General features: G+C 47.0%; 1 long non-coding RNA gene across 2 annotated transcripts; it reads right to left on the bottom strand.

The window, feature by feature from the left end:
- Positions 1–8: 8 nt before the first annotated feature.
- Positions 9–21,461, bottom strand: LOC111847239 (uncharacterized). Of its 2 annotated transcripts, XR_011990167.1 has the most exons (3): positions 21,134–21,461; positions 3,496–3,669; positions 9–2,046 (listed from the first exon to the last, which is right to left on the bottom strand). It is a non-coding gene; the product is annotated as an uncharacterized lncRNA (long non-coding RNA). The 2 variants fall into 2 exon arrangements; XR_002839051.2 differs by lacking the exons at positions 9–2,046; positions 3,496–3,669 and adding an exon at positions 10,906–11,462.
- Positions 21,462–24,476: the final 3,015 nt, after the last annotated feature.

Genomic DNA, 24,476 nt, shown 5'->3' with positions numbered 1-24,476 from the left:
TCGGGGACCACCAGACGGTCCATGTTTTTGCTCTCTCCCAATTGGCAGGGAATTGGGAGAGAGCAAAAACATGGAGCGTCTGGTGGTCCCCGAGGACCGGGCTGAGAAACCCTGTTGTAGGGGGTAGGAGCTTGCTGTCGTTTGACGGCTCCGGTTTTCCGATGGCTTACGATTCATGCCGAATGAGAATTAGTGTCCCGTTCATTCACTGACAGTCCACATCCCTGCCATTGACAGGATCCATTAAGATAATGAAGTTGGCAAATTCAGATACTCGTTTAGGAAGCAGGGTAATCAATATTAAATCCCCAAAGTCATTTGTATTATTGCTCTAAGAACAGACATTCTGTATAACCGCAATGTTATAAATTAATGAAATGTCATTATGGAGAATATTACTCTTTAATGAGCTCTTTTTGCGGGTCTGGCGCTATAAATAGCCATAAATGTGAACGGCACACTCAAAGCTTTTAACAACCCCAATTTCCAGATTCTGAGAAGTATCCAGGAGTTTCTCTATTGTCCACAAGAAATGCAGCCCAAAACTTCCTTGTGAAGCAAATGAGCTTAGGAGGCTATTGTGACAGGTTGAGTGAGGCAGCCCGCGGGTTAAGCTGGCCTATGGCATGCAGTTTCAGTCTGGGATCCTGTTATTTATTGGTCAGGGTGTCTTGGGGGTGGAACTAGAAAATGTCTGTACGGAGGTTTACTTAGAGCTGTGGGCAGGACCTTTGTTGGACAGTCTCCTTGGGCATGAAGGTTCAATGGAGAAGAAATCTAGCTTGACTCTTGGTGAGAGAACCACGATAAGCTGGAGTTCTGCAGTCTCATTGAACATCGTTAACAGATGACTTTCTCCTCCTTTATTAATGAATGCAGGTGTCGTTCGGCTAATACAATCATCATGGCCCTTCAGCAACGGGTGGAAAATCACTCTTCAGACCTAGAATCTGCAAAGCCTGGTTTATCTACTCGAAGGTCAGGTCCCTTCTTTGTCTCAAGGGGTAATGAGACAAATGGCCCCAGCTGCTTTTGGGGAAAATAAGTCATCCATCCATCCATCCATCCATCCCTCTTCTACCCTTCTATCCTGGTCAAGGTCACAGGGAGGCTGGAGCATATCCCAGGCAGCATAGGGTGTAGATCAATGGTATAGCTAGATATTCTAGGCCTCTTGATAAAACGTAACTGTGGGATCCCCCTTCACCACCACCTAATCAAATGAATAATTTCACTTAGTCAAGGGCCCCTGTAAAATGCTGGGCCCTCTGAATCTGCCGGGGTATCCATGCTCCTACAGCACCCGTCTATCACAGGCCTGGGAATATAACAGGCAAGTGTTAAATAATTAACACTTACATGTTGCTTAATTAGAGCAATTAAGCCCTGGCGAGATATTTTAACGATGCCATTGGCGGTGCATGGTGATGATGGTGTACCGCTCCGGGATCCTGGAGACACTTATATGACAGCAGTGCGCTACACAGGAAATGTCAATTTGGGACGCGAACCCATTGTGCTCTGGGCACGTCAGCTGGGGACAGAAACTCTCCCACCTTTCCTCACACTGACAGATAGAGAGCAGGGCCGCTGACTTTGTCTTTTCAGTTTTATGAACCCGTGTGCGGCGTTATTTTAGCCCAGGGATGGTTGCTAAGGTGGATACAGAACCCACATCCACCAGGTACCGCACTGACCCGGGTGGGGGGCTGGGGGAGGGACTGTGGCCACAAATCGTTACCCAGAATTCCCTGCTCTCCTTTCAAGCACGCCAGGGGGAGATGTTGATACTTCTAAATAGCTACTTCGAGGTGAATTAATCCAGTTATAAACATCAATAACATCACATCTGGCAGGGGGCATTTTCTCTTCATCCTGCACGAATAACACGGAGAATGTTTGAAAACATTCAACATCCCTGCAGTTATAAACAGTCCAGAGCTCGTTGCCTGGCTTCGGAGGATGAATCGACGTCAGACGTGATTCGATCTGGACCCAGTTTCTCCAGACACTGCAGTTTCTCCAATGTTGCCTCACAGCCGAATCCTACAGTAATGAAAGTCATAGGAGAACTTATGCAAAAACTCTGTTTTAATTATGTAATCCTTCGACATGCCACATATTTTAAATGATAAAATTTCCTTAACCTTGTTGAGCTCCACCTGGCTCCATTGTCTTGAATTTTGATGCTTTCCACTCTGTTTTTTTTTTTTTTGATGATGATTTGCACATATTTCATTCATAGGGGACAGTGCTAGATTAATTAAAGTAATTAAACTCTATCACATCTCATCTCATCATCTCATTCTCTCTCTCTCTCTCTCTCTCTGTCATTATCTATCTATCTCTCTATATCACACTCGGCCCGGCATTAATTAAGATTATGGCTGATAGATGGACGGGGGGACGGCCGGAGAACACCCCCTGGGGACAGGGGGGCCATGTTGGATAGTGACTTGGGAGATACTCTGCTGGTCACGCCGTCTCGCATATGCTCTCGGGACGACTCAGCAGGACACATATTCACACCGTGACAAACTGCAGAGCGGTGCAAAGGAGTGTGTGTGTGTGTGTGTATATATATATACATACTGTAGATATACATACATGCACTTCACTTTATGTATATATTCTTTTATATGTATGCAGTATATTGAATATGCTACTCAAGTATTGTATAGATGAGTAATATACTGTACGTGTGCAGTATTTATATACATACAGTATCTGTGTGTGTGTGTGTGTGTGTGTGTGTGTGTATTACGTGCTGAATGGGCACAGAGTGGAGACAGAGGAGCGGGAGTCCAGGAAGTCGGGGAAGTGAAGGATTTACTGGGGAAACAAGGGTTTTACGGGGGAGACAGTCGGGCACACGGGACAAACAGGCAGTAACGTCAATGACAGGACTGGGGGAAGACGAACAGGGAGGTACTTAAAAACATCAGACTACATTGAACAAAACTAGACACAGCCGGTGACTTGCGGATTCCACACGGGGCAGTGACATCATGAGTGTGTGTGTGTGTGTGTGTGTGTGTGTGTGTTTATGTGCCTGTGCGACATGGGGTGCCGTTATTCGGGGCTTTATTAGGACTTTATTTGGAGGTTGAAGGCTGGCAGCCATTTGGCATCAGCAGATACAGGAAAGTCCAAGGTCATGGGAGGGGGGCAGAAGAGTGAGGGTGCAAGGCTGCTCTGATTGGTCAGTTAGTGTTTAGAGTGCTGGTCAATGTTACTACTCTTGGAACACGGTGGGTGGCGCTGTCGAGTTATACCTCCCGGGCTGAAATCCTGCCCCCGGGTCTGTGTGCCTGTAGTTCATTGGGCGTGTACTCTCACACAGCCCGGAAACAGGCACTTGGTTAAATTGGGGTTTCTAAACAGCCCATTATGGGTATGTGCTATGTGATGAGGCAGCATCCCGTCCAGGGTGTCCCCCTGTCTCATACCCCGTGATGGACTGGCATCCCATCCAGGGTGTCCCCTGTCTCGTACCCTGTGATGGACTGGCATCCCATTCAGCGTGTCCCCTGACTTGTGCCCTGTGATGGACTGGCATCCCATCCAGGGTGTCCCCTGCCTCGTGCCCTGTGATGGACTGGCATCCTGTTCACGGGGTCCCTCTGCCAGGTTCCGTCTGCTGCCTGGGACAGGCTCCCCCCACGTGCCCTAAAAGACGAGGAGCACCGGAAGATGGATGTACACTGGTTACTCGTTTCTGAAATGGCCGCCACACACATGAAGTTCACCGCCCGTCAGCTGATTCGTCTGACAGACGCTGAAATCGGGAGAATCTCGCTGCTCGATCAGCAGATTCGGGGGCTGGGATGTTCAGATACCGTTCGTCCTTGAGGACGTCTGCAGACTCAAAGTGCTGAGTCGAGTCCAGGGCTTCTCCATCTAATCGCGAGTGGGTGACATTGGTGCCACATTGTGCTGCACAGCCCCTGAGGTTAGCTAGGCCACTAAATGCTAAACGGCCACAAAAATAGAAGGAAGTCATTGGGTGCCATACAGGGAAATAAGACAGACCGCAAAGGCTTCTATAAAAAGGCTGACATGCTGTTTGCTATCAGTGTGTTAGCAACCTTTTGTTGCCTGCAATACTCTTTAAAATAGAGATTATAATAGAAAGAGGTTGACATTTTCAATAAGGTAATTTTCTCTGAACCACACTGAACACCCTACTGTAATGATGTACATCATCAGTATGTTTGTTTCTTTTTTAAAGCAAGCTTTAATTAAATTAATATTTTATCAACAAAATTTTAGCAAAACTGCACATTTCTGATCTGAACAAATCTACGTGAATGAGGGGGCAGCACGAAAGCTGCAGAAGCACAGAGCCGGGCGGCAGAACTCGAACCCAAGACCCTGGAGGTGCGATGCTATAGTGTGGACCACTGAACCGGCACACCACCCTGCTTATAAATCAGTCTCAGGCAAAACAAACAGCAGCTATTAGGCTCAATGGATGAGTTAATGTCTAATAATTACACTTTATCATCCATCCATCTTCTAACCATTTATCCTCGACAAGGGCGTCTGGAGTTTATCCCATGCAGCACGGTACACAAGGCTAGGGGACACCCTGGGTGGGGTGACAGGGGTCGCATTTTAAGCTGTTTGGAGGTGTGAGTTTAATCTCCAGGTTCTCTGATTTTCTCCTGTAATCTAAGCACACAAAGGTCAGCTGGGCAGCCACCACCTTCAATGGAGAAAAATGACCTTCCCCAGGTCTTCTTCTTGCTGAGATATGAGAGAGGATGAGACTTGGCGATGGATGGATGGATGGATGGATTTTAGATTTGTCTTGAACAGTAATGACACTCTGAAGATTGTTCACATAAAGTTAAGTCAAGTGGGCTTTATGTCATACCATCCATATACAGGTATTCAGTGGCACAAACAAACAGCGGAACAGTAAATTGGAAGGTTTTCACAGGATATAATGTGTAAAACACAAGACAGGGTGAAACAGGGGCCCTTGGACACAACGGTTTATACACATAGGGCAATAACTGGATAATGTTCACTTCTGAGCCACCATTTGTATTTTCCTTCTGACTTCACTTATATACGCAGAGAACAAGGGGTGCAGAAATAAACACGACACCCGGAATTTTCTGGCAATTCAGTCCAAAATGACTGCTGTTAGGAAACGTGACCTGGTTCTCAAAGCCCCCGAGGAGCAAGGCACACGCTAGTACTGTACATGCTGTTAGCACGGCTGGCCCGGTACATGCCGCTGGCTGCCGTCAGCACGGCTCGGCCGGTCCATGCCGCTGGCTGGTCAGGGGTGTGTACAGGGCTGGAGCCACAAGGGTACTGGCCCCAGCTGAAAGCTGATTGGTTCCCGGAGTGCCCCCTCCTCTGTCGCTTACTGAGTGAAGTTATACCATTGTGTATGATTCATGGCCCCTCATGAGCCTCCCCCCACCTTAAAAATATCCTAGAATTGTTCCTGCTTCACATTCACATACAACCAACTCTCCTCTTTCGTCATCTGGCTTTTTCTTTCTTTCTTTCTTTCTTTCTTTCTTTCATAACTTTGTCTTCCCTTTTCCCAGTTTTTGAATGATTCTGTATAAATGATGCAGGAATGTATCACAACACACCAAGTAAAGCGCCTTGGGGGTAACTCTGTTGTGAAAGGCGCTATATAAAAATAAATTGAATTAAAATGAATTGCATTGAATGACTGCACCTCCCTTGTTGGGGGACTCGCCTGCTGTTCCGGCATTTTCTTTTGTTTCCCCTCCAGTTTTCAGATGGAGCAGCGCATTGTACATTTAACTACCTCAGCTGGAGATGTCTGTCAAATGACGCTTGCGCCACGTTCCGTCATGATCGTAACCATGACGACCCAGAATTGTTGTTTAAAGGTTCCATTTAAAGGGCCAGTTACCCAAAAGTGCCCGCATATGGTCATTAAATCTAAATTGCTCCTGGGAAATGTTGTCACTAGACAGAAGAATAATATTAAATGTGAATGCAATATGAGACACTCTCTTAATGTGAAGAATATAGACTCAGTGGCAGCACAGCTACACATCCACGGTGAAGTGGTTATAGTTTGCCTCATTAAGCATTTCCGAATAAGAAAACAAAAAAAAAAAAGAAAACAAGAATCTGATTCACGGTGCCATCTGTTGTCTCGCTGCGAGCAGCTTTTATTTCTTTAATTTGCCTTAAAGGAGTTGAATGTGCATGGATATATTCTGTCAGGTGGTCAGCTTTTGTTTACATCATTTGGGGTTCAGGGCAGAGTACTGGAAGGTGGGCGGGGCTAAGGAAAGGATGAGAGCCAATCATAGCACAACGTTTCATGGCGCTCTGCATCTAGCCAAACAAGCCAACAAAGACAAGGGTACTGAATATCGTGACGTTTAGAGCAATGTTGGAGTCTTGGATTAAAAAAGCACATCTGTTGCATATTTAAGTGATTTCACTGAAATATCCAGAAATACTGAGGTTTAAGCACAGGGCATACAGTGGTGAGCTGACAGGAATCATGTGACTTTATAAGGAAGTTCTCCTATCAGATGGTCCCTGACATACAGCAGTAGAGCAGTGCTCGTCTCCAAGCCCTGAATTTGGTACCAACTTGCTGCTGATCATTGAGTCCTTTAACCAAATATAGTTTTGGCAAGTAAGCAAGCATATGGTCAAAGATGCTCAGGGTGTAAGAATTTAAGAGCAGTTTTATGTGCAGAAATGTCATTTATATAGATAACTGACTGGTTTATTTTGTATAGTTGTATAATATGGATTGTGTATAGTTTTTTTTTTCCAAGTAGCACAAGCACAGTGGGATCAGTAGTGTTTTGGTTTTGCTTGTGATGTAAACATACTGTACAAATATATTCAGAATTTTATTTGCGGTGGCGGACCGAATAGCCAGTGATAGAGGATATTTTAACTGTACATAAATGTATGCAAATTTAATGTGGAAAATCATAGCATTCCTGGGCAGTATCTCCAGCAAGGCTTTTGCCCCAAGATGGTGGCAATACGCAATATGGAGAAGAATCTACTCTGTGGTGAAAGTAATGTATTCAGATGTTAAAGAAAAACTTTTTTTATTTGGCTCTGTTAAGTAAATTTTGTGCCGAAAGTATGAAGTCGTGCTTGAAATGTCTTTCATTTCGTTGTAAAATTAAATGAACCTTAAATTTTTGTAAATATTGGATTTTTGTACGTTTCTTTTTTTATTTTATTGCAACACAAGGTACCAAATTCATTTAATAAAGTACACTGTGGTCATTGAATTTGCCTCGTGCTTTTGTTCATTGCGGTCATGCAGCCTTACTAACGCAGTTTCACTTCATTTGTCTTAAACCTGAGAGAAACATGAGTCGCTGTCATATATAATATCCACTTTGCACTTTCCAAACATTTTCGAAATAGTTTTGAGACAGAATTCCTCCCCACTATGATGGATACACTGTGTTGTCTGGTTGGTCTTAGAATCCACAACAACAGCAAAAACCCACAAGTCTGCAAAAATATTCAAAACGTACAAACTGCAAAGAGTGATACAAAAGTGCAAGACTTTCAGTTTGACTGCACATTTTGGGAAGTTGTTTGGAGCTGATTCCCTCCACTTTATTCCTGAAAACTATGCACACTTTCTAAAATCAGTTTCTCCTTTGAAACAATTTTTACTACGCCAGTGAGAATCTGTTCATATTTGCCACAGCCAGTAATCCTGTATCGCAAGGTTCAGCTGCACAGTAGAAACTTTCAATGCACTTACGTCTTTTGCAGATACTTTTATCCAAAGTGACAAATAGCTGAGCGAGCCGTATCAGCCAGTCCCTGGAGCACTTTCAGAGCTAATGGCCTCACTCAGAGACCCAGCTGTGAAATCACTCTGATGACTATGGGATTCAAAGCAGCACCCTTCCGCCCATGGGCACAGAACCCTAACCCACATAGATACACAGCAGCCCTCTAGACCCATCTCTATATAAACCGGTATGATTTGATATCAGAGATCCAGTCTGGGAGGCTGTACTTAAAAACAGAGCAGCATTATGATAGAAGCCTCAGTCTTTTCCTTTCACTGGTCCTCCTCTGAAGTGTTAAAACACCATAATCTGGGGCCCGATAATAGTTTAATATCATAAACAGGAACTGTTCTATGGCTTAATATGTCATATAACCAGCCAGTATATTTCACGCAAAAACACAGAAATAATCACTGAACAACGGTTCTGTGGCTTTAAAGAAACATACAGAATCGAGCAATTTTATATGGCCTTTTTTTATAAACTTGTGACACAAAGAAAGAAAGGAAAAGGCTCATTCTTCTTTGCATCTTGCGTGAAATTGCTCTTACAGGGCCCAAAGGCTTTTTCTAACGTCCGTTTGTAAGAGCCAAGTGGAAATGTTTGGTCCACGACCCAGCATTCCAAAGAGGAATCGATGAAAGTAAAAGGATCGCCATGGAGACAAGCAGCACATGTAAACGCGCAGAAAGTCCTTCAGCCTCCAGCCAAAGGAGCCCTTTGAGCAGCGAATCTGAAAAGGCACTTTCTAGGCAGACACTTAGGGGGCCCCCAGCAGGCCGCTGCTCGAGGGCGCCCCCATCAGGCCACGCTATCTACTGTCACTTGGAGACGTAGGGAACACAGACAGCTTTGCGTTTGGATCTTGGGATTGACTGACCCAATAAAAAGGGAAAGGTGAGAAGGAGAAATGCATATCTGGGTGATTATGTCAATCTCTCAGATTTTTGAATCAATCTATGTTTAAATTCCTGTTAAATTCCGCCACGTGGCCCTGCAGGCTGTGATCAGGAGGTTGCCGGTTCGAATCCTGTGGTTAGCCAAGTGATGTCACTGCTGGGCCCCGGGTCAAGACCTTTAACCCTAATTACCCCAGGGGCTGGCTGACCCGGTTTTCACAACTGTACTTCACTTTGGATAAAAGCATCAACAAAACCTAAATGCATTTTAACAGCTTTGGAGCAGCTATGCATACAAAGCGACTATAAAACTAAGCTAAACCTTTTTGTCTGACTGCTTTTATTGATCTGCATTCTGGTTACAGTTTAATGATACTGCTGTAATCTATACTGCCATAATGCAAAGTGTGTGAGTGATAGCTAAAGCGGCCTCTTAATCACAGCGGGGAACAGGCTCTCTGGCAGCCCGGCCAGTAGGGGATGGCTGCTTATCACAGCCTTGCAGTTTCAGCCTCGGCATTGCGGGCAGAGGAACTCGCAACTTCATTTACATTTCTGATGAATGCTAAATATTGCTTGAAGGATCACATATCAGAGGTTTCATACTTTCAGAAACTGTGCACTTGCCGTCGCTCCCAGTCAGCAAGCGAGTGATTCACTGATTTCACTTGAAAGACAAAAAATATTTTCTGATTTCACTTATCTTGCTTTCCTACATATCAAGCAGGAGTGTAGCAAGGAATTCTGGGCCCCCTAAAAAAATCTCAGCTTGGGACCCCTTGGTCGATTATGCCAACCTGGAAGAGAGGGGGGGGGGGGCAGCCTGTTTCACCCCCGTGATGTTGAGCCTGGAACCTATCCCAGGCCTAGAGAGAACACCAATCCATTGCAAGGCACAGACTCACAAACTATGGGCAATTTTAGAGAAACCAGTTCACCTAACCTTATGTCTTTGGACTGCAGGAGGAAGTTAAAGAAGTCTGGGGAGGGATCCAAACCCATAGCCTTCCAGGTGTGAGACTACAAAAGAAGCTCCCCTTATACTAAAGTGAAAACAACTCCAGTTCAGCCAATAAGGCTATGGATACATCAGGATCATACAGAATAAGCTCACTTTATTGATCCCAGGGGGAAATTCTGGAAATAACATTCATTTACTGTGCAATACCCAGTGTGCAATACAATTTATTACTGTACCACCCAGTGTACAATACTTTTTATTACTGAGCTCTTACAATGGAACTCCATGCAATACTTTCGCTGACAGTCTCTGTTTATTGTTGCCTATTGTTTATTGTTACTGTCTATTGATGTTTAAATGTCCTCTTATTGTCTAATCATAGGTCGTGCTGCTGTGGACCTGTCTATCTATCTATTTATTTATTTAGTGTGCTGACCGATCTCGATACCAGGCATGGAGAATGTAAATGCCAGCACACCTGTAACTCACAGGTTCGGGATCCGTACGCCGTCTGGCTGGCTGACTGATTTCGTCAACGTTGGACCAAAGGGCCTTAATCCCAACTACTCCGGGGACTGTCTGACCCCGCGCTCTCTGAACCCAAGAATGATCTCCCCAGAGAATTCCTGTGTGCAAATAGTGAATGATCTTGTATCAGTGTTTGTCTTACATCAGTATACACATATCAATATATTTACATGTTAATGGTGCATCCTCAGCTCATTTTTCAGCATCTGCTGTATTATTCTGCTCATTTTTCAAACATGCGCAGATCCTCTGATTGCTTTAGGCTCAATAGCCAACTGCACTCACTCCTTTCACTTACCATACAGGAGGCCCCAAACTGGGCTTCCCTCCCGAGGGTGGTAACCACCCCCAGCTTCAGCCAGAAGCCTGCAGGCTGGCTGCTTATAAAGGTAATTGTAGGAAGAATAAGGCCTCCAAACCTGTAACAGGGCAGGGCTACCACACACTGTCAAACGCTGACTTAAGCACGACCAATGAGGTTAGACGATTGGATGAGCGCCCGCCTCTAGATGATTGGCAGGTGACGTGAAGCCACATTTCTGCTAAGAGATGCACACATGACTTGCTGATCTGCAGTTTCTCTTCCTGTCACAGAGTCTTCAAGCTACAGTGCTTGGAATCTGCTATTTTGGAATCCGTGTGCAAAGATGGATTCAACATGGAGTCTGCTGTTACAGTAAAAATACAGCAATTAAATAGCAAAAATAACACACTGAGAATATAGTTAATCTAGTTTTAATTTTACTTTTCACAGTCACAGCTCTTCCATTTACTTGAACCCATCACCTTCTGTTAATTATAATGCTGGGGGAATCAAGCTTAACATTTGGATTTGCTGATTTTTTTAAAACACACTTTAATTTGTATCTGATATAGATTTGGAGTCACAGTTAGAGCCTTAATCCACAGTCACTTCAGAAACTGAATGGCAAGTAACCTTGAAATATACCTGGAATCTTAGCGGGGATATGACCAGCTACAGAGTGAGCAGATGTTCCCTTGGAGATGAGTAGGAGACCCAATTGTAATACAGTATTAGTGCTGGTCCTCCGTCTGGGATCTTCTCCAAAATGTGGATTTCATCGCCATCGAGTGGGATGTGGATAAAAACCAGCACGATTTCAGTTTGTGCCGTGACCTTTAAAGAAGGGACGAAGGAGTCACATATAAAGTGAAGTACTCCTCGGAGGAGTGACTCCCACACTGAGCCTCCCAACACCACGACACCAGTCCCGGCTGCACACTGGAACAAGCTGCATTCTGTCAGCTAATCTGGGTCTCCTGGAAAAGGAATAGAGTCAATTGATGACATTATTTTTATACTTATTTAGCAGATGCTTTTATGCAAAGCAATGTGCTATTGAGAGAGCAGGTTCAGTCAGTTCCTGGAGCAATTGGGTTTTAAGGGCCCAACAGTGAAATCATTCAGCTGACCCCAGGATCAGAACCAACAACCTTCTGATCACAAACATAGCATCTTAGCCCACCGAATCACACACCACCCTTTGAAAAAAGAGGCTTGTTCTTCTCTAAGATGCTTGGAACAGAGAAATAAAAATGTCACGGGAAGCAAAGTGTTGAAATAAACCACATATACGATTGCATACTTATGGACCAAAGGCCGGCTTAAGTACTTAATCATTAATTATTGATAATTGAATATCACATAATCATAGATAAGCGGCATCAGTCGTGAGATGTGGATCACCCGGCACAAGCTGAGCAGATGGGATTCTGGGAGTGAAATCTTGGAGTGAAAACGACAGGCTCACAAACATGTGCAAGGACCAACACCAAGAATAGCCTGGCTGCTGATTCCACTATCTACACAGAGATGATTTAAATTGTCCAGTCACTCCTGCAGAGGCTTACAGAAGCCAATCAGACAATGCTGATCGACAGGGACCGGAGAGCAGGGCTCTCGCTGCGTGATAAGCTGGTCACGCGTTACTCTCCCAAACAAAGATGCAAAGCTGGGTCTGTCAACCTCATCTCTACACCTTTCTTAAAATACAGCGAGAGGTCAGCCTCCCACTTCACAGACCTCCTTTGGGAAGGCACGCTCAGGAAAGGCAGGGGTGTGTCTCTGTTTCCTGGAGCCCCACTCAAAATGTCATTTGCACTGCCACAAAATAAATAAACAGCTAGTGAGCAGAGTCAGGAGATCATAGCTAGCTAGCTGGTTAGCAAAACATGCTGCTTCAGCATCTCCTAAATAAGGAGCACCTTGACTGTACTGCCTATGGCCCAAACCTTGGGCCTTTGATCCTTTCAGCATCATGTGTCTGCGCAAGCGCTATATAGGGGTGCTGTGTGTCTCAGAGAATTAGGGTGTGGTGCTTGTGATTGGAAGGTTGTCAGTTCAAATCCCATAGTTGGAGTGGGTTCACCATTGGGCCACTGCGCAGGGCCCTTAAGCTTAGTTGCCCCTGGGACTGTCTGACCTTGCTCTCCGAAACAAAATGCCTGTCGTTCTAGGGGGAAAAGCTTCTGGTGAGTTTACGTCAAAATCTTGGCACTAAGACACATATGTACAGTGTTTTCTATTAGGACAATATGGGAGTCTGATGATAGTTACTAGATCAGCAAACACAGGGGGCTGGACCATCATTTTGAGCTACTGCATCAAGACAAACGCATAATGAATTTCTGTCATGTCTTGCCATTCTGGAATAATCCATTTTTACGACTAGACATAAACACTACACATTATGGACAACTTTAGCTGTCCTGTTCTAACTGATTTGCAAACAGTGATTAAAAATGCCACGCTTCAGGAATTATTCCTATATGATAGTAGGGCTTGGATCTCACATGCTTCTAATTTCTGTCTAATTCTCCTGCTCTGAACCTCATCAGACTGATTGTTCAGAGCTTAACTGGGTGTGGAAACTGCGGCAACGCAAGATGCAAGTGACCGCATCTTCAGCATTGTCGTTTAGCATTCCGCTCGAACACTGCGGTTAAGTTTCACACACAATCCGCTCCATTGACAAGGAGTGCAACCCATTTTCAAGAAGCATTTTACATAAAAATGAAATATTTAATAGATCTCTTTATCATTTTGAAACATATGGGCTGACGGCTCAGAGGATAGTGATGTAACCTCAAGCCTTCAGGACTCGGGTTTTGAACCCTACCTATACTGTATGCATGCAATGGTCAAACATCATCTCTTGTGTCCTAAGCTGCCTGGAATAGGCTGCAGCCCCCACTATACTGGCTATGGGGTTAGAAGATGGATAGAAATATGAATTTTAGATATAAATGTAATACATGAAAGAGCTCTATTGGTCCGCAATCTTTCTTGTGTGCTGCAGGAGCTGGGTATGAGATTGATTTTTCAGGGTGGTGTGTGGCTCAGACGCCTGTTAGCAGAAGGGAGTTGGTTCACATCCCACAGTCAGCAGAGTCATTTTACCATTGGGCCCTTGAGCGAGGCCCTTAAGTCCCGGCTGCCGACAGACCCTGCTTTCTCAAAAAATGTACGTTGTGTTGGAAAAACGTGTCTGCTAAAAAAAAATGTATGAAAAGATTGGATTGCCTGGTGGTTTCATACTTCCAGGGTTGTGGGTTCGATTCCCAACATAGATCTGAGTGTGCAGGCTACACACTCTGTATGGGTTGACAACTGACATTAAAAAATAATGATAAAATCAATTGTTACATCAATGGATTTCAATATATTCTATAAAGTATACAAACATAACAAAGACCCATAAGGATCTGGTCTTCCCAGGAAATGCCATATGTTTTATGATAATTAGACATTTGAGAATGTTAATACCTTAATTTAGATAAAGAGAGGCATTTGGTGAATATTTTCTTTTGTTCGCTAGAGGCTGAAATGTAAATCTATCTAGCAGGATCTCTTCAAGGTCTCTGCTGCATCCTTAAACAAATTAATCAGCACGTATAATTTTTTAGGCCTAACAAATTAAAAGATATTGTAAAGTATTAGCACAGAAAAGCAATGTCATACCCACGGAGGTTAAAAGATTTAATTTAAAGAACGAGACAAACCGTAAGCATACAGATTTGTTACATTTGACCTAACATCCATCCATCCATCCATCATCTGCCGCTTTTCCGGAGTTCGGGTCGCGGGGGTAGCAGCTTCAGTAGAGGCACCCAGACCTCCCTCTCCCCAGCTAACCCCACCAGCTCCTCGGGGGGGACACCGAGGCGTTCCCAGGCCAGCCGAGAGATATAATCCCTCCAGCGAGTCCTGGGCCTGCCCCGGGGCCTCCTCCCTGTAGGACATGCACGGAAAACCTCTCCGGGTATCCGCCCAGGAGGCATCCGCACCAGATGTCCAAACCACCTCAACTGGCTCCTTTCGACGTGAAGGAGCAGCGGTTCTACTCTGAGGCCCTCCCGGATGTCCGAACTTCTCACCCTATCCCTAAGGGAGAGCCCAGACACCCTGCGGAGAAACCTCATTTCGGCCGCTTGTATTCGCGATCTCGTTCTTTCGGTCATTACCCATAGCTCATGACCATAGGTGAGGGTAGGAACAAAGATGGACCAATAGATCGAGAGCTTGGCTTTTTGGCTTAGTTCTTTCTTAGCCACGACGGACCGGTTAAGCGCCTGCAGAACTGCAGACGCCGCTCCGATCCGTCTATCCAGCTCCCGATCTCGCCTACCCTCACTCGAGAACAAGACCCCGAGATACTTAAACTCCCCCACTTGAGGCAGTACGTCTTCCCCAACCCGAAGAGGGCAAACCACCCGTTTCCGGCTGAGAACCATGGTCTCGGACTTCGAGGTGCTAATCCTCATCCCTGCCGCTTCGCACTCGGCTGCGAACCGCCCCAGTGCCTGCTGGAGATCCCCAGCTGATGGAGCCAGCAGGACGACATCGTCTGCAAAAAGCAGCGAGGCAATCCTGAGGCCACCAAACTGGACACCTTCAACGCCTTGGCTGCGCCTAGAAATCCTGTCCATAAATATAATAAACAGGACCGATGACAAAGGGCAGCCCTGGCGGAGCCCAACACGCACCTGGAACACGTCCGACTTATTGCCGGAAATGCGGACCAAGCTTCTGCTCCGTTCGTACAGGGACCGGATCGCCCACAACAGTGGACCCCGGACCCCATATTCCCGAAGCACCCCCCACAGAGCACCTCGGGGAACCCGGTCGTAGGCCTTTTCCAAATCCACAAAACACATGTAGACTGGATAGTCAAACTCCCAGGCCCCCTCCAGTACCCTTGCAAGGGTATAAAGCTGGTCCAGCGTTCCACGGCCAGGACGAAAACCGCATTGTTCCTCTTGAATCCGAGATTCGACTATCGATCTCACCCTCCTCTCTAGTACCCCGGAATAGACTTTCCCAGGGAGGCTGAGAAGTGTGATCCCCCTGTAGTTGGAACACACCCTCCGGTCCCCTTTCTTAAATAAGGGGACCACCACCCCGGTCTGCCAATCCAGCGGCACTGTCCCTGACCTCCACGCGCTGTTGAGAAGGCGTGTCAGCCACGACAGCCCCACAACATCTAGAGCCCTCAGGTACTCCGGGCGGACCTCGTCCACCCCCGGGGCCCGGCCACCACGGAGTTGCTTAACCACCCCGGCCACCTCAGCCTCAGTGATGGGCAAGCCCCCCCAAGCACCCTCGGGCTCTGTGCCCTCAGATGTCTCAAAGGCAGTATGCGTAGATGTATCTGAGGCAGGGTTGAGGAGGTCCTCAAAGTATTCCTTCCACCTCCGGATGATGTCCCCAGGTGAGGTCAACAGCCCCCCCCCCCACTATAAATAGTAGGAACCAGGAGCTGCTTCCCCCTCCTGATACTCCGTATGGTTTGCCAGAACCTTTTTGAGGCCGACCGAAAGTCGCTTTCCATGGCCTCACCGAACTCCTCCCACGCCCGGGTTTTTGCTTCTGCGACCGCCCGAGCCGCGTTCCGCCTGGCCCGCCGGTACCCGTCAGCTGCCTCCGGAGACCCCCGGGCTAATAATTCCCGGTAAGCCTCCTTCTTCAGCTTCACGGCCCCCCTCACCTCTGGTGTCCACCATCGGGTACGGGGGTTACCGCCACGACAGGCACCGACCACCCTGCAGCCACAGCTCCGTACGGCCGCTTCCACAATGGAGGTCCGGAACAGTGTCCATTCGGACTCAATGTCCCCTACCTCCCCCGGCATGCAGTCGGAATTCTGCCGGAGGCACGAGTTAAAGCTCCAGCGAACAGGAGCCTCTGCCAGACGTTCCCAGCAGACCCTCACTATGCGCTTGGGCCTACCGGGTCTGACCGGCTTCCTCCCCCGCCACCTGAGCCAACTCATCACCAGGTGGTGATCAGTTGACAGCTCTGCCCCTCTCTTTACCCGAGTGTCCAAGACGGAGGGCCGCAGATCAGTTGATACGATTATAAAATCGATCATTGACCTGTAGCCCCGGGCCTGTTCGTACCATGTCCACTTATGGACACCCTTATGCTCGAACATGGTGTTCGTTATGGACAAACCATGCATTGCACAGAAGTCCAATAACAGACCACCACTCGGATTCAGATCAGGGAGGCCGTTCCTCCCAATCACCCCCTTCCAGGTCACACTGTCATTGCCCACGTGAGCGTTGAAGTCCCCCAGCAAAACGATGGAATCCCCCCGCGGCACACCAAATAGCATACCGCTAAGGGAATCCAAGAAGGCCGGGTACTCCGAACTGACATTCGGCGCATAAGCGCAGATGACAGTCAGAGACCTATCCCCGACCCGAAGGCGCAGGGAAACAGCCCTCTCGTTCACCGGGGTAAACTCCGGTGTTAATGCACCGAGCTGTGGGGCCACCAATAGCCCCACCCCAGCCCGGCGTCGCTCACCTGCCGCAACTCCAGAGTAAAAGAGCGTCCAGCCCCTCTCCAGGAGATTGGTTCCAGAACCCAAGCTATGCGTTGAGGTGAGCCCGACTATATCTAGCCGATACCTCTCAACCTCCCACACAAGCTCAGGCTCCTTCCCCACCAGAGAGGTGACATTCCATGTCCCGAAAGCCAGTTTTGTCAGCCGGGGATCGGACCGCCAGGGCCTCCCTTGGCCGCCACCCGATCCACACTGCACCGAACCCCTGACATTCCCCTTGTGGGTGGTGGGCCCACCTGGGGACAGTCCCGCGTGCCTCTTTCGGGCTGTGCCCGGCCGGGCCCCACGGGCCAAGGCCCGGCCACCAGGCGCTCGCCAACGGGCCCCTCCCCCAGGCCTGGCTCCAGGGTGGGGCCCCGGTGACCCTAGTCCGGGCGAGGGAAACGGGACTTTGGTATTATACTTTTTCATAGGGTTCTTTTGGATTGACCTAACATAACTAGAAAAATGATTAAATCATACAAGCATAATTAAGTTACACATCTTCAGTTGAATTTCTAATTAAAAGAGAATGTATGTATTGTATGCCATGTGGAATTCAATTTTACCAGGTTTCAAAGTGATGGTAATGTCCTTTCAATATCAATTAATCACTCAGATGAGCACTGGGTTAAGGCAATTTACAGGGGGTCTTGAATATCATAATTGGCTGAATTGTGGAGATCGATCCATTTTTCTAACCACTTATCCTGGAGAGAGTCATGGGGAAGCTTGGGGCCAATCCCACGGCTGAGGGACACCCTGGATGCGATGTCAGTCCAGTGGAAGCCCCATACATGCACAGCCGGCAGTACTGAATCACCAGTGAGGTTCACTGCGTGTCTTTGGATTGTGGATCTACAGAGAAACTGCAAAAGATGTTTCACGTGCCTGCACTGATAACCATCAACTCCTTTATTGTCTTCATTGGTGTGATTTGTAATTGTCATGCAAGTTCCTGATTTGCAGAGATGGATTTCATTTCAGATTGGGACCAATCAGACTAGGGCTCATGCTCAAATGTTCAGTCATTTCAGATCAGACCATTTGCATAACTTCTCCATCTGTTCCTGAGAGCCTTGGTACAGTATGAGTATCTGCACCTCAAGGAGCCGTTGCTTCAATAAGGTGTGATACAAAATATTAGGTTAGGGGTCCAATTAATCTTGTCCAAGCTATTCTCATTTGTTTTATTATGTGTAATATGTTAGGCCATAAATCAAAAGCAAAGCATTTGCTCTATGGAATAAAGAATGGTAGATACCAATTACTATTGTCAAAATCAACTTTTTTGCTGGAAATTATGATTCTTTTTTAAGTGAAATGGTGCTAATAGTTTTGGCTTCAGCTCAGCATTTCCACCTAGACTCAGACCTCTGTAATCAGGAAGTTGTGTTCAGATCAGCTCATTAATTATGTAAATTGCTCTTAATGAATGACCCCAGAGGCACGGGTTAGTCCTGAAATAGAGACAGCAATCAATCATATGTATGGTACATATGGTACATTTTTTTTGTTTTAATTCTGTTTTGTATATTTGTTTACTTTGAGAAGTTTGCACATACTATTAAAGGCGAGTCCAAGATTTTTTAAGGTGGGGGCCAAAATTTATCCTTATCATTAGCCAATGATATGTTTTGAATCAGTGAGTGTCAGGGGAGGGGCACTTCTGGGGGCATTCAGCCCCGAGGTCCCTGCCTCTGTATATGCCCTTGATTGTGGGTGATATGGAGGTCAGATTTATGATTGAGGACTAGACTTTGAGAATCTTTGTTTTAGATACATTGGTCTTAAAATGGTGGTGACCAAGATCTCCTTCTGGGACACCTATAATGTCTCCCTTTCTAAGGCCTTCTGCGTTATTTTTGCAAATTTACAGCCAACCATGAATGGTTAAGGAACTGAAAGGAACATATCCTACTGGGAATATCAGTCCCAGATTGGGGAACATGTCTCCAGAGAAAAGTACATAACCCGATTTAGTCCAAGTAAACATCCAGATGCAGGGGCCAGAGAAATGAGGATGGACGTCTGTTCTGGACCAATGGGAGGAGAGCGGGCAACGGTGAAGTAACCAATGAGAAGCTGGCCTGCGATAGACAGTGCTATGGTCTTGAAGTCGCATTTCTGCTGATGGTTCGGCCAGGAGGAGCAGATTTTGTGGTTTGCGTTGGCTGAAATCTGCACGGCACCTGGTCTCTTCTGGACTTCCAGCTCTAAAGCTCACTAGGAAGCCTTGTTTCCTCTTTCTTGACACCAAGGTGTTTTCTCCTGTCTGAACAACTTGTTCGTTCCTCGTGCCTTGCATCCGGCTTGTGTTCGACTCGCTGGGTTAGGCCTCTGTGCCGATGACCTCAAGGTTGGCAGTTGAAATCCTGCAGTTGTAGCATTACAACAGCAAAAGTTTGTGTTTGACAAAAGTTTGAGCTGATGGTTTTGAGTAGTAAGCTTGGGGGCTCAGTGACTGCCTCATACCTGCCCAGCTCTGTGGGTTCGAATCCCACCTCTAGTTTGTGTCATATGCATGTCTTGCTTATAAACGTGTGGTGATTTCCCCTGCAGTCCTGGCACCCCCAAATTGCCCATAGGGTGTCTGTGACAGTCTGGCGTCCCCTGGGATCAGCTCCTGGTCCCCCTGTAACCCTTTATTGGGTATTGGAGCTACGGAGGGCCAGGAATGGGAATCCATTCCAGGAAAAGAAGCCCTACAACTTTAATAAAAATGATTAATTCCAGTCTGACTACTTCTGTACTGCTTAATAGAAAAGACAGAATGAGGCTGAAGATGATCAGAAAATAAAACATCACTATACAGATTAAAAATCGCAGGCTTAGCGAACCATCCTGTTGACCGGCACCTCGTCCATAAGCAAACAGATGATGTGATGTGAAATGTCACACCTGTTACCGGTGCAGACCGCCACGCCATGGGGCCGGGATCATCAGCCCCTGTTTACCATCCACAAACACCTTGTTGTCATCCATCCTCTGGCCTATTATACTCAAGGGCTCCATGGCTGACAGAAAAACCCCGAAAGAGCGTCCACAGAGTCACGCTTGGCCATGGCGTATTCGCTCTGTGCGAGCAACACATTCCTTACCCTCAAGCACTGAAACCTTTGTGTCAGGGTCGGATTCCTTTCGATTGACCTTCAGCAAAGCTGCTCTGATGAGATCCGGTTCATTACGAGCACATGGCCGTTTCAGCTGAGCTCAAATGCAGTTCTGAGGATCATTTATTGTCAGCCTGATACCCAAAGGGACTTCAAGGGCTTGTGGTTGGGGTGTTTTTGGGGCTGGTTCAGGGTAACCCCCTTTCTCTGCGGGCCTCCCGGGAGGATTTACTACCAGGAATCAAGTCCAAAATATATCTACCATCCTTCCTTCCTGTTCTGTCTACTCACTCACACCTCCTACACCTCCTCTCTCTACACTCTCTACTACATGGTCTCTCTTTCACGACACAGACCCTCTACACTTCCTCTATCTGCACAGACTCCTACCTCACTCCCTGCCACTCCACACAAAATCACACACTCCGCTTCCTCTCCACAGACACTCCTATATCACTGTCTGTCACTCCACACTGAAATCGCGTACTTCTTTGCTATGGAGCAGGTGAAATGCAGCATGCAAAGTAAACAATATGTACAAATCCTCAGTATGGATGAGACAGTAGGGGAATGGTACCCATATGACATACTACATTCTGTGAAATTCAGAAGCGTGCAACCGATGGACGCTACACCATCCCAGAAGGACACTGGTGCTGCAACCAAATATAATATAATATGTCGCTCGCTCAGAAATTTTTGTCATGATGCTGGAGGAATTTAAGTAGAAAACAAAACCCAGTCACATAAGTTGACTTGAATATGTTTTTTTTTTTGTTGTTGATAGTTTTTAATAGTTTTTAACTTTTGCATGGGTCAAGCTATTTCACTCGTGTCCAACAACATGCAAGGCAGTGACATGCCTGACCGCATGCATGCTGTTTTCGTGCATACATACAGTATGTACTACACTAACGTTTCTAATGAAATTCAGTATGTACTATGTAGGTATGCGATTTCAGACGCACCCTCAGTGTCAGTGCCTTACCTGGTGATGTCATAGACTAAGAGTGCCCCTGCAGCCCCTCTGTAGTAGGACCTGGTTATGGATCGGAAGGACTCCTGGCCGGCCTGGGGGCGAGGACACAGGGTAACACAGCTCAGCCGCGGAGGACAGAGAGAGAGAGAGGCTGGGAGCTGCTGTCCTGACAGCGAGCAAACACAGATGGGAGGGGGCACCCGAGACTGGAGGGGGTCTGCCAGACACACTCATGCAGACAGACACAGGCACAGACACACAGAGTTCATATACTCCTGTCTTTGTGGGGACTCGCCATTCATTTCTATGGGCATAACCCTAATCCCAACATGGCGACCTTAACACCTCTCCAACCATAAGTAACCAAACAAAAGACCAGACTTTTGGCATTTTTAGTTTTTTGATTGCAATCACTGGTTTTGAGAAAATTGAGATTCCCATTGTGAGGACCCAAAAAATGTCCCCACAACGTCACAATAACAGGTTTTTATCATATTGTGGGGAACATTTGGTCCCCACAATGTAATATACACATGCCCCCACGTTCCCCACATCCTCTCTCTCTACACCCCCTCACCCAACTTCCTCTCACCCCCACCAAAGCACACCGACCTCCTTCTACACGCTTATCCTGACCCCAAAGATGAACAGTGACCCGGCGGAGATTAACTCTCTCTTCTATCGTCTTGTTCTGATTGTGCCCAGACAATTTCCCGTACATTAAATGCATGGTTGTAGGAGCTAAAGCTCCAGCTCTGACAATGACCTTTTTCTGGGCCCGCAAATTAAGCAGCTGTTATCTATCACCCTTTTTTTCCTCGCACGACAAAGAGGCACAACCCTCCCTCACCGCCGCTGCGATATCGATTCTTTCTCTGGAAATCGCAAAATGGATTCTCAGCAGGATACCAGGGCCGTTTACTTCAGCTCACAATAGCAGTATTTTAATCCCTCTAGTCTTCCACAAAAGAACTTTGCACTTTCATCCGGCACCTTAGAACCTTCTAGAATAAGCGACTCGGTCTCATACAGATTCATTGTCTTTATGACAAGGACAACGTCCTCTCCTATCCTCTCCTCTCCTCTCCTGTCTTCTGGCATTTTTTAAATTATTCTTTCATCCTTTCTTTACCCATATCATGAAGCATTTCATGTCTGTGTACTAAAAAATTTTTTCGAACAGTATTGTCAAACAGTTTTGTTAAGCACTTTGGGCCAACTGTGAAAGCACTATATAAAAATAGAATAGAATTGAACTATGTTATGTAATTCAATGATATTAACGCAATATTAGCGGAAATATAGCCGTTCAGCCCTTCATAGATGATAAGCAAGCTTCCCAGATAAAAGCTGCCCTGGCTGACAGATTGCTACTTAAAAATATATATTTATCTTTATTATACATGAAATTCTGTACACATGCAAATTGGGCATAAAGGATCATTTATCCATGAGACCAGGCTGAAAATGAGCCATCAGCATGTACTTCAGGACCAGCTTCAAAGCCATGGTGGGTTTGGGTCTCCAGAGATGAGGTTGGAGTAGGACACAGGGGGGCAGGGCCTCCCGAAATGGGGAGCAATCACATGACAAACCCATTCTGGCACATTGACCAATAATATTAAGCCAAGTACACTGCATTGTTTTAGCATATATACTGAGGTGGAGATCAATAGGAGGTAATCTTTCCTCAGTCTGCATTGCATCCCGTCCAGGGTGTCCCCCTGCCTCGTGCCCTGTGATGGACTGGCATCCCGTCCAGGGTGTCCCCTGCCTGGTACCCTGTGATGGACTGGCATCCCATCCAGGGTGTCCCCCTGCCTTGTGCCCTGTGATGGACTGGCATCCCGTCCAGAGTGTCCCCCTGCCTCGTGCCCTGTGATGGACTGGCATCCCGTCCAGGGTGTCCCCTGCCTGGTACCCTGTGATGGACTGGCATCCCATCCAGGGTGTCCCCCTGCCTTGTGCCCTGTGATGGACTGGCATCCCGTCCAGGGTGTCCCCCTGCCTCGTGCCCTGTGATGGACTGGCATCCCATCCAGGGTGTCCCTTGCCCTGTGCCCTGTGATGGACTGGCATCCCATCCAGGGTGTCCCCCTGCCTCGTGCCCTGTGATGGACTGGCATCCCGTCCAGGGTGTCCCCCTGCCTGGTACCCTGTGATGGACTGGCATCCCGTCCAGGGTGTCCCCCTGCCTCGTGCCCTGTGATGGACTGGCATCCCATCCAGGGTGTCCCCCTGCCTTGTATTTCCAGGGATAGACTCCACTCTCCCTGTGACTCTGTACTGGAGAAGTGCTTGGAGGAAGGATGAATTATATAATATAAAATATAACATAATAAAATATAATATTTTATAATATAACAACACACACACGGCAGTGAGGACAGGTCTTTGCTCATGTGTGAATGTGTGCGGTTACACGTGTTTGCTTCCCTAAAGAACTTCATTTTGAAGGTCATCACTATGATTAAAAACTTGCATGAGACAGCCACATTGTCATTAAAATAGGATGCGGAATGAACAATAAATCACGCAGCGCACTGATCTGGAGTCCTCATGTTTCAGGGTCTAGTCAGACAGTGACTTTATTTGAAAATTATTTATGCTGATTCCTCTGCAGCCATTCCGATTTAAAAGTGCAACAGCAAACACTGGCGAGGTCTTTGAACACACAGTGCTGTTCCTGTCTGCCCAGAAACCTCTGGAATGCTACTTAACGGACGATCCGTCTTCCACAGCTGCTCATCCGGTGCAGGGAAACAGCGAGGCTGGGGAACGGCCCAAGAACCGCAGGGTGCACTGCCAGGGATCTTGTGGGGGGTGCCAGTGACCTCTGTTCTAATTGGCTTTGTGACACCGGTCAGCTGAGGGACACTGTTTCTACAGATCTGAAGCGTGACTAAAACAGCACATGTCTGATTTGACGCTAGCAGCCGATGATTTCCAGGTAAAACCCAAGCTGGAATGTCACATGCTGACACGCCAATCGGCTTAAAAACTTTTAAAAATCAGACTTTAAACATGCAGGAGCTGCATCAGCTCCTCTGAATGCGTCAAGCGAGTCCTCCGTGAGGCTCGTCTGCTTTTCCCTGCTGGGACCTGGGGGCAGACCGTGAGGTTGACACGCGTCAGTCAGTCAGAGAGTGTGAGGCCCATTCTACCCAGGAAGAGACGACAGTTTGGACAGTTTGGGGGGGGGGGGGATAGGCAGCACATCCCTTGGGGGGGGGGGGGGGGGCAATTGACAGGTGGCACAGCGGAAAAGAAACCGAGAGAGAGAGAGAAGCTGAGAAAATCGAACGAGCTCTGAGAAAACAGAAGCAGATGGGCCGAATGCTGGCGGGGCGGA

Source organism: Paramormyrops kingsleyae, chromosome 4 (genome assembly GCF_048594095.1).
Source record: "Paramormyrops kingsleyae isolate MSU_618 chromosome 4, PKINGS_0.4, whole genome shotgun sequence".
Taxonomy (NCBI): domain Eukaryota; kingdom Metazoa; phylum Chordata; class Actinopteri; order Osteoglossiformes; family Mormyridae; genus Paramormyrops; species Paramormyrops kingsleyae.
The sequence above is the reverse complement of the archived record's forward strand: the minus strand, read 5'-3'. Positions and strand labels throughout refer to the sequence as shown.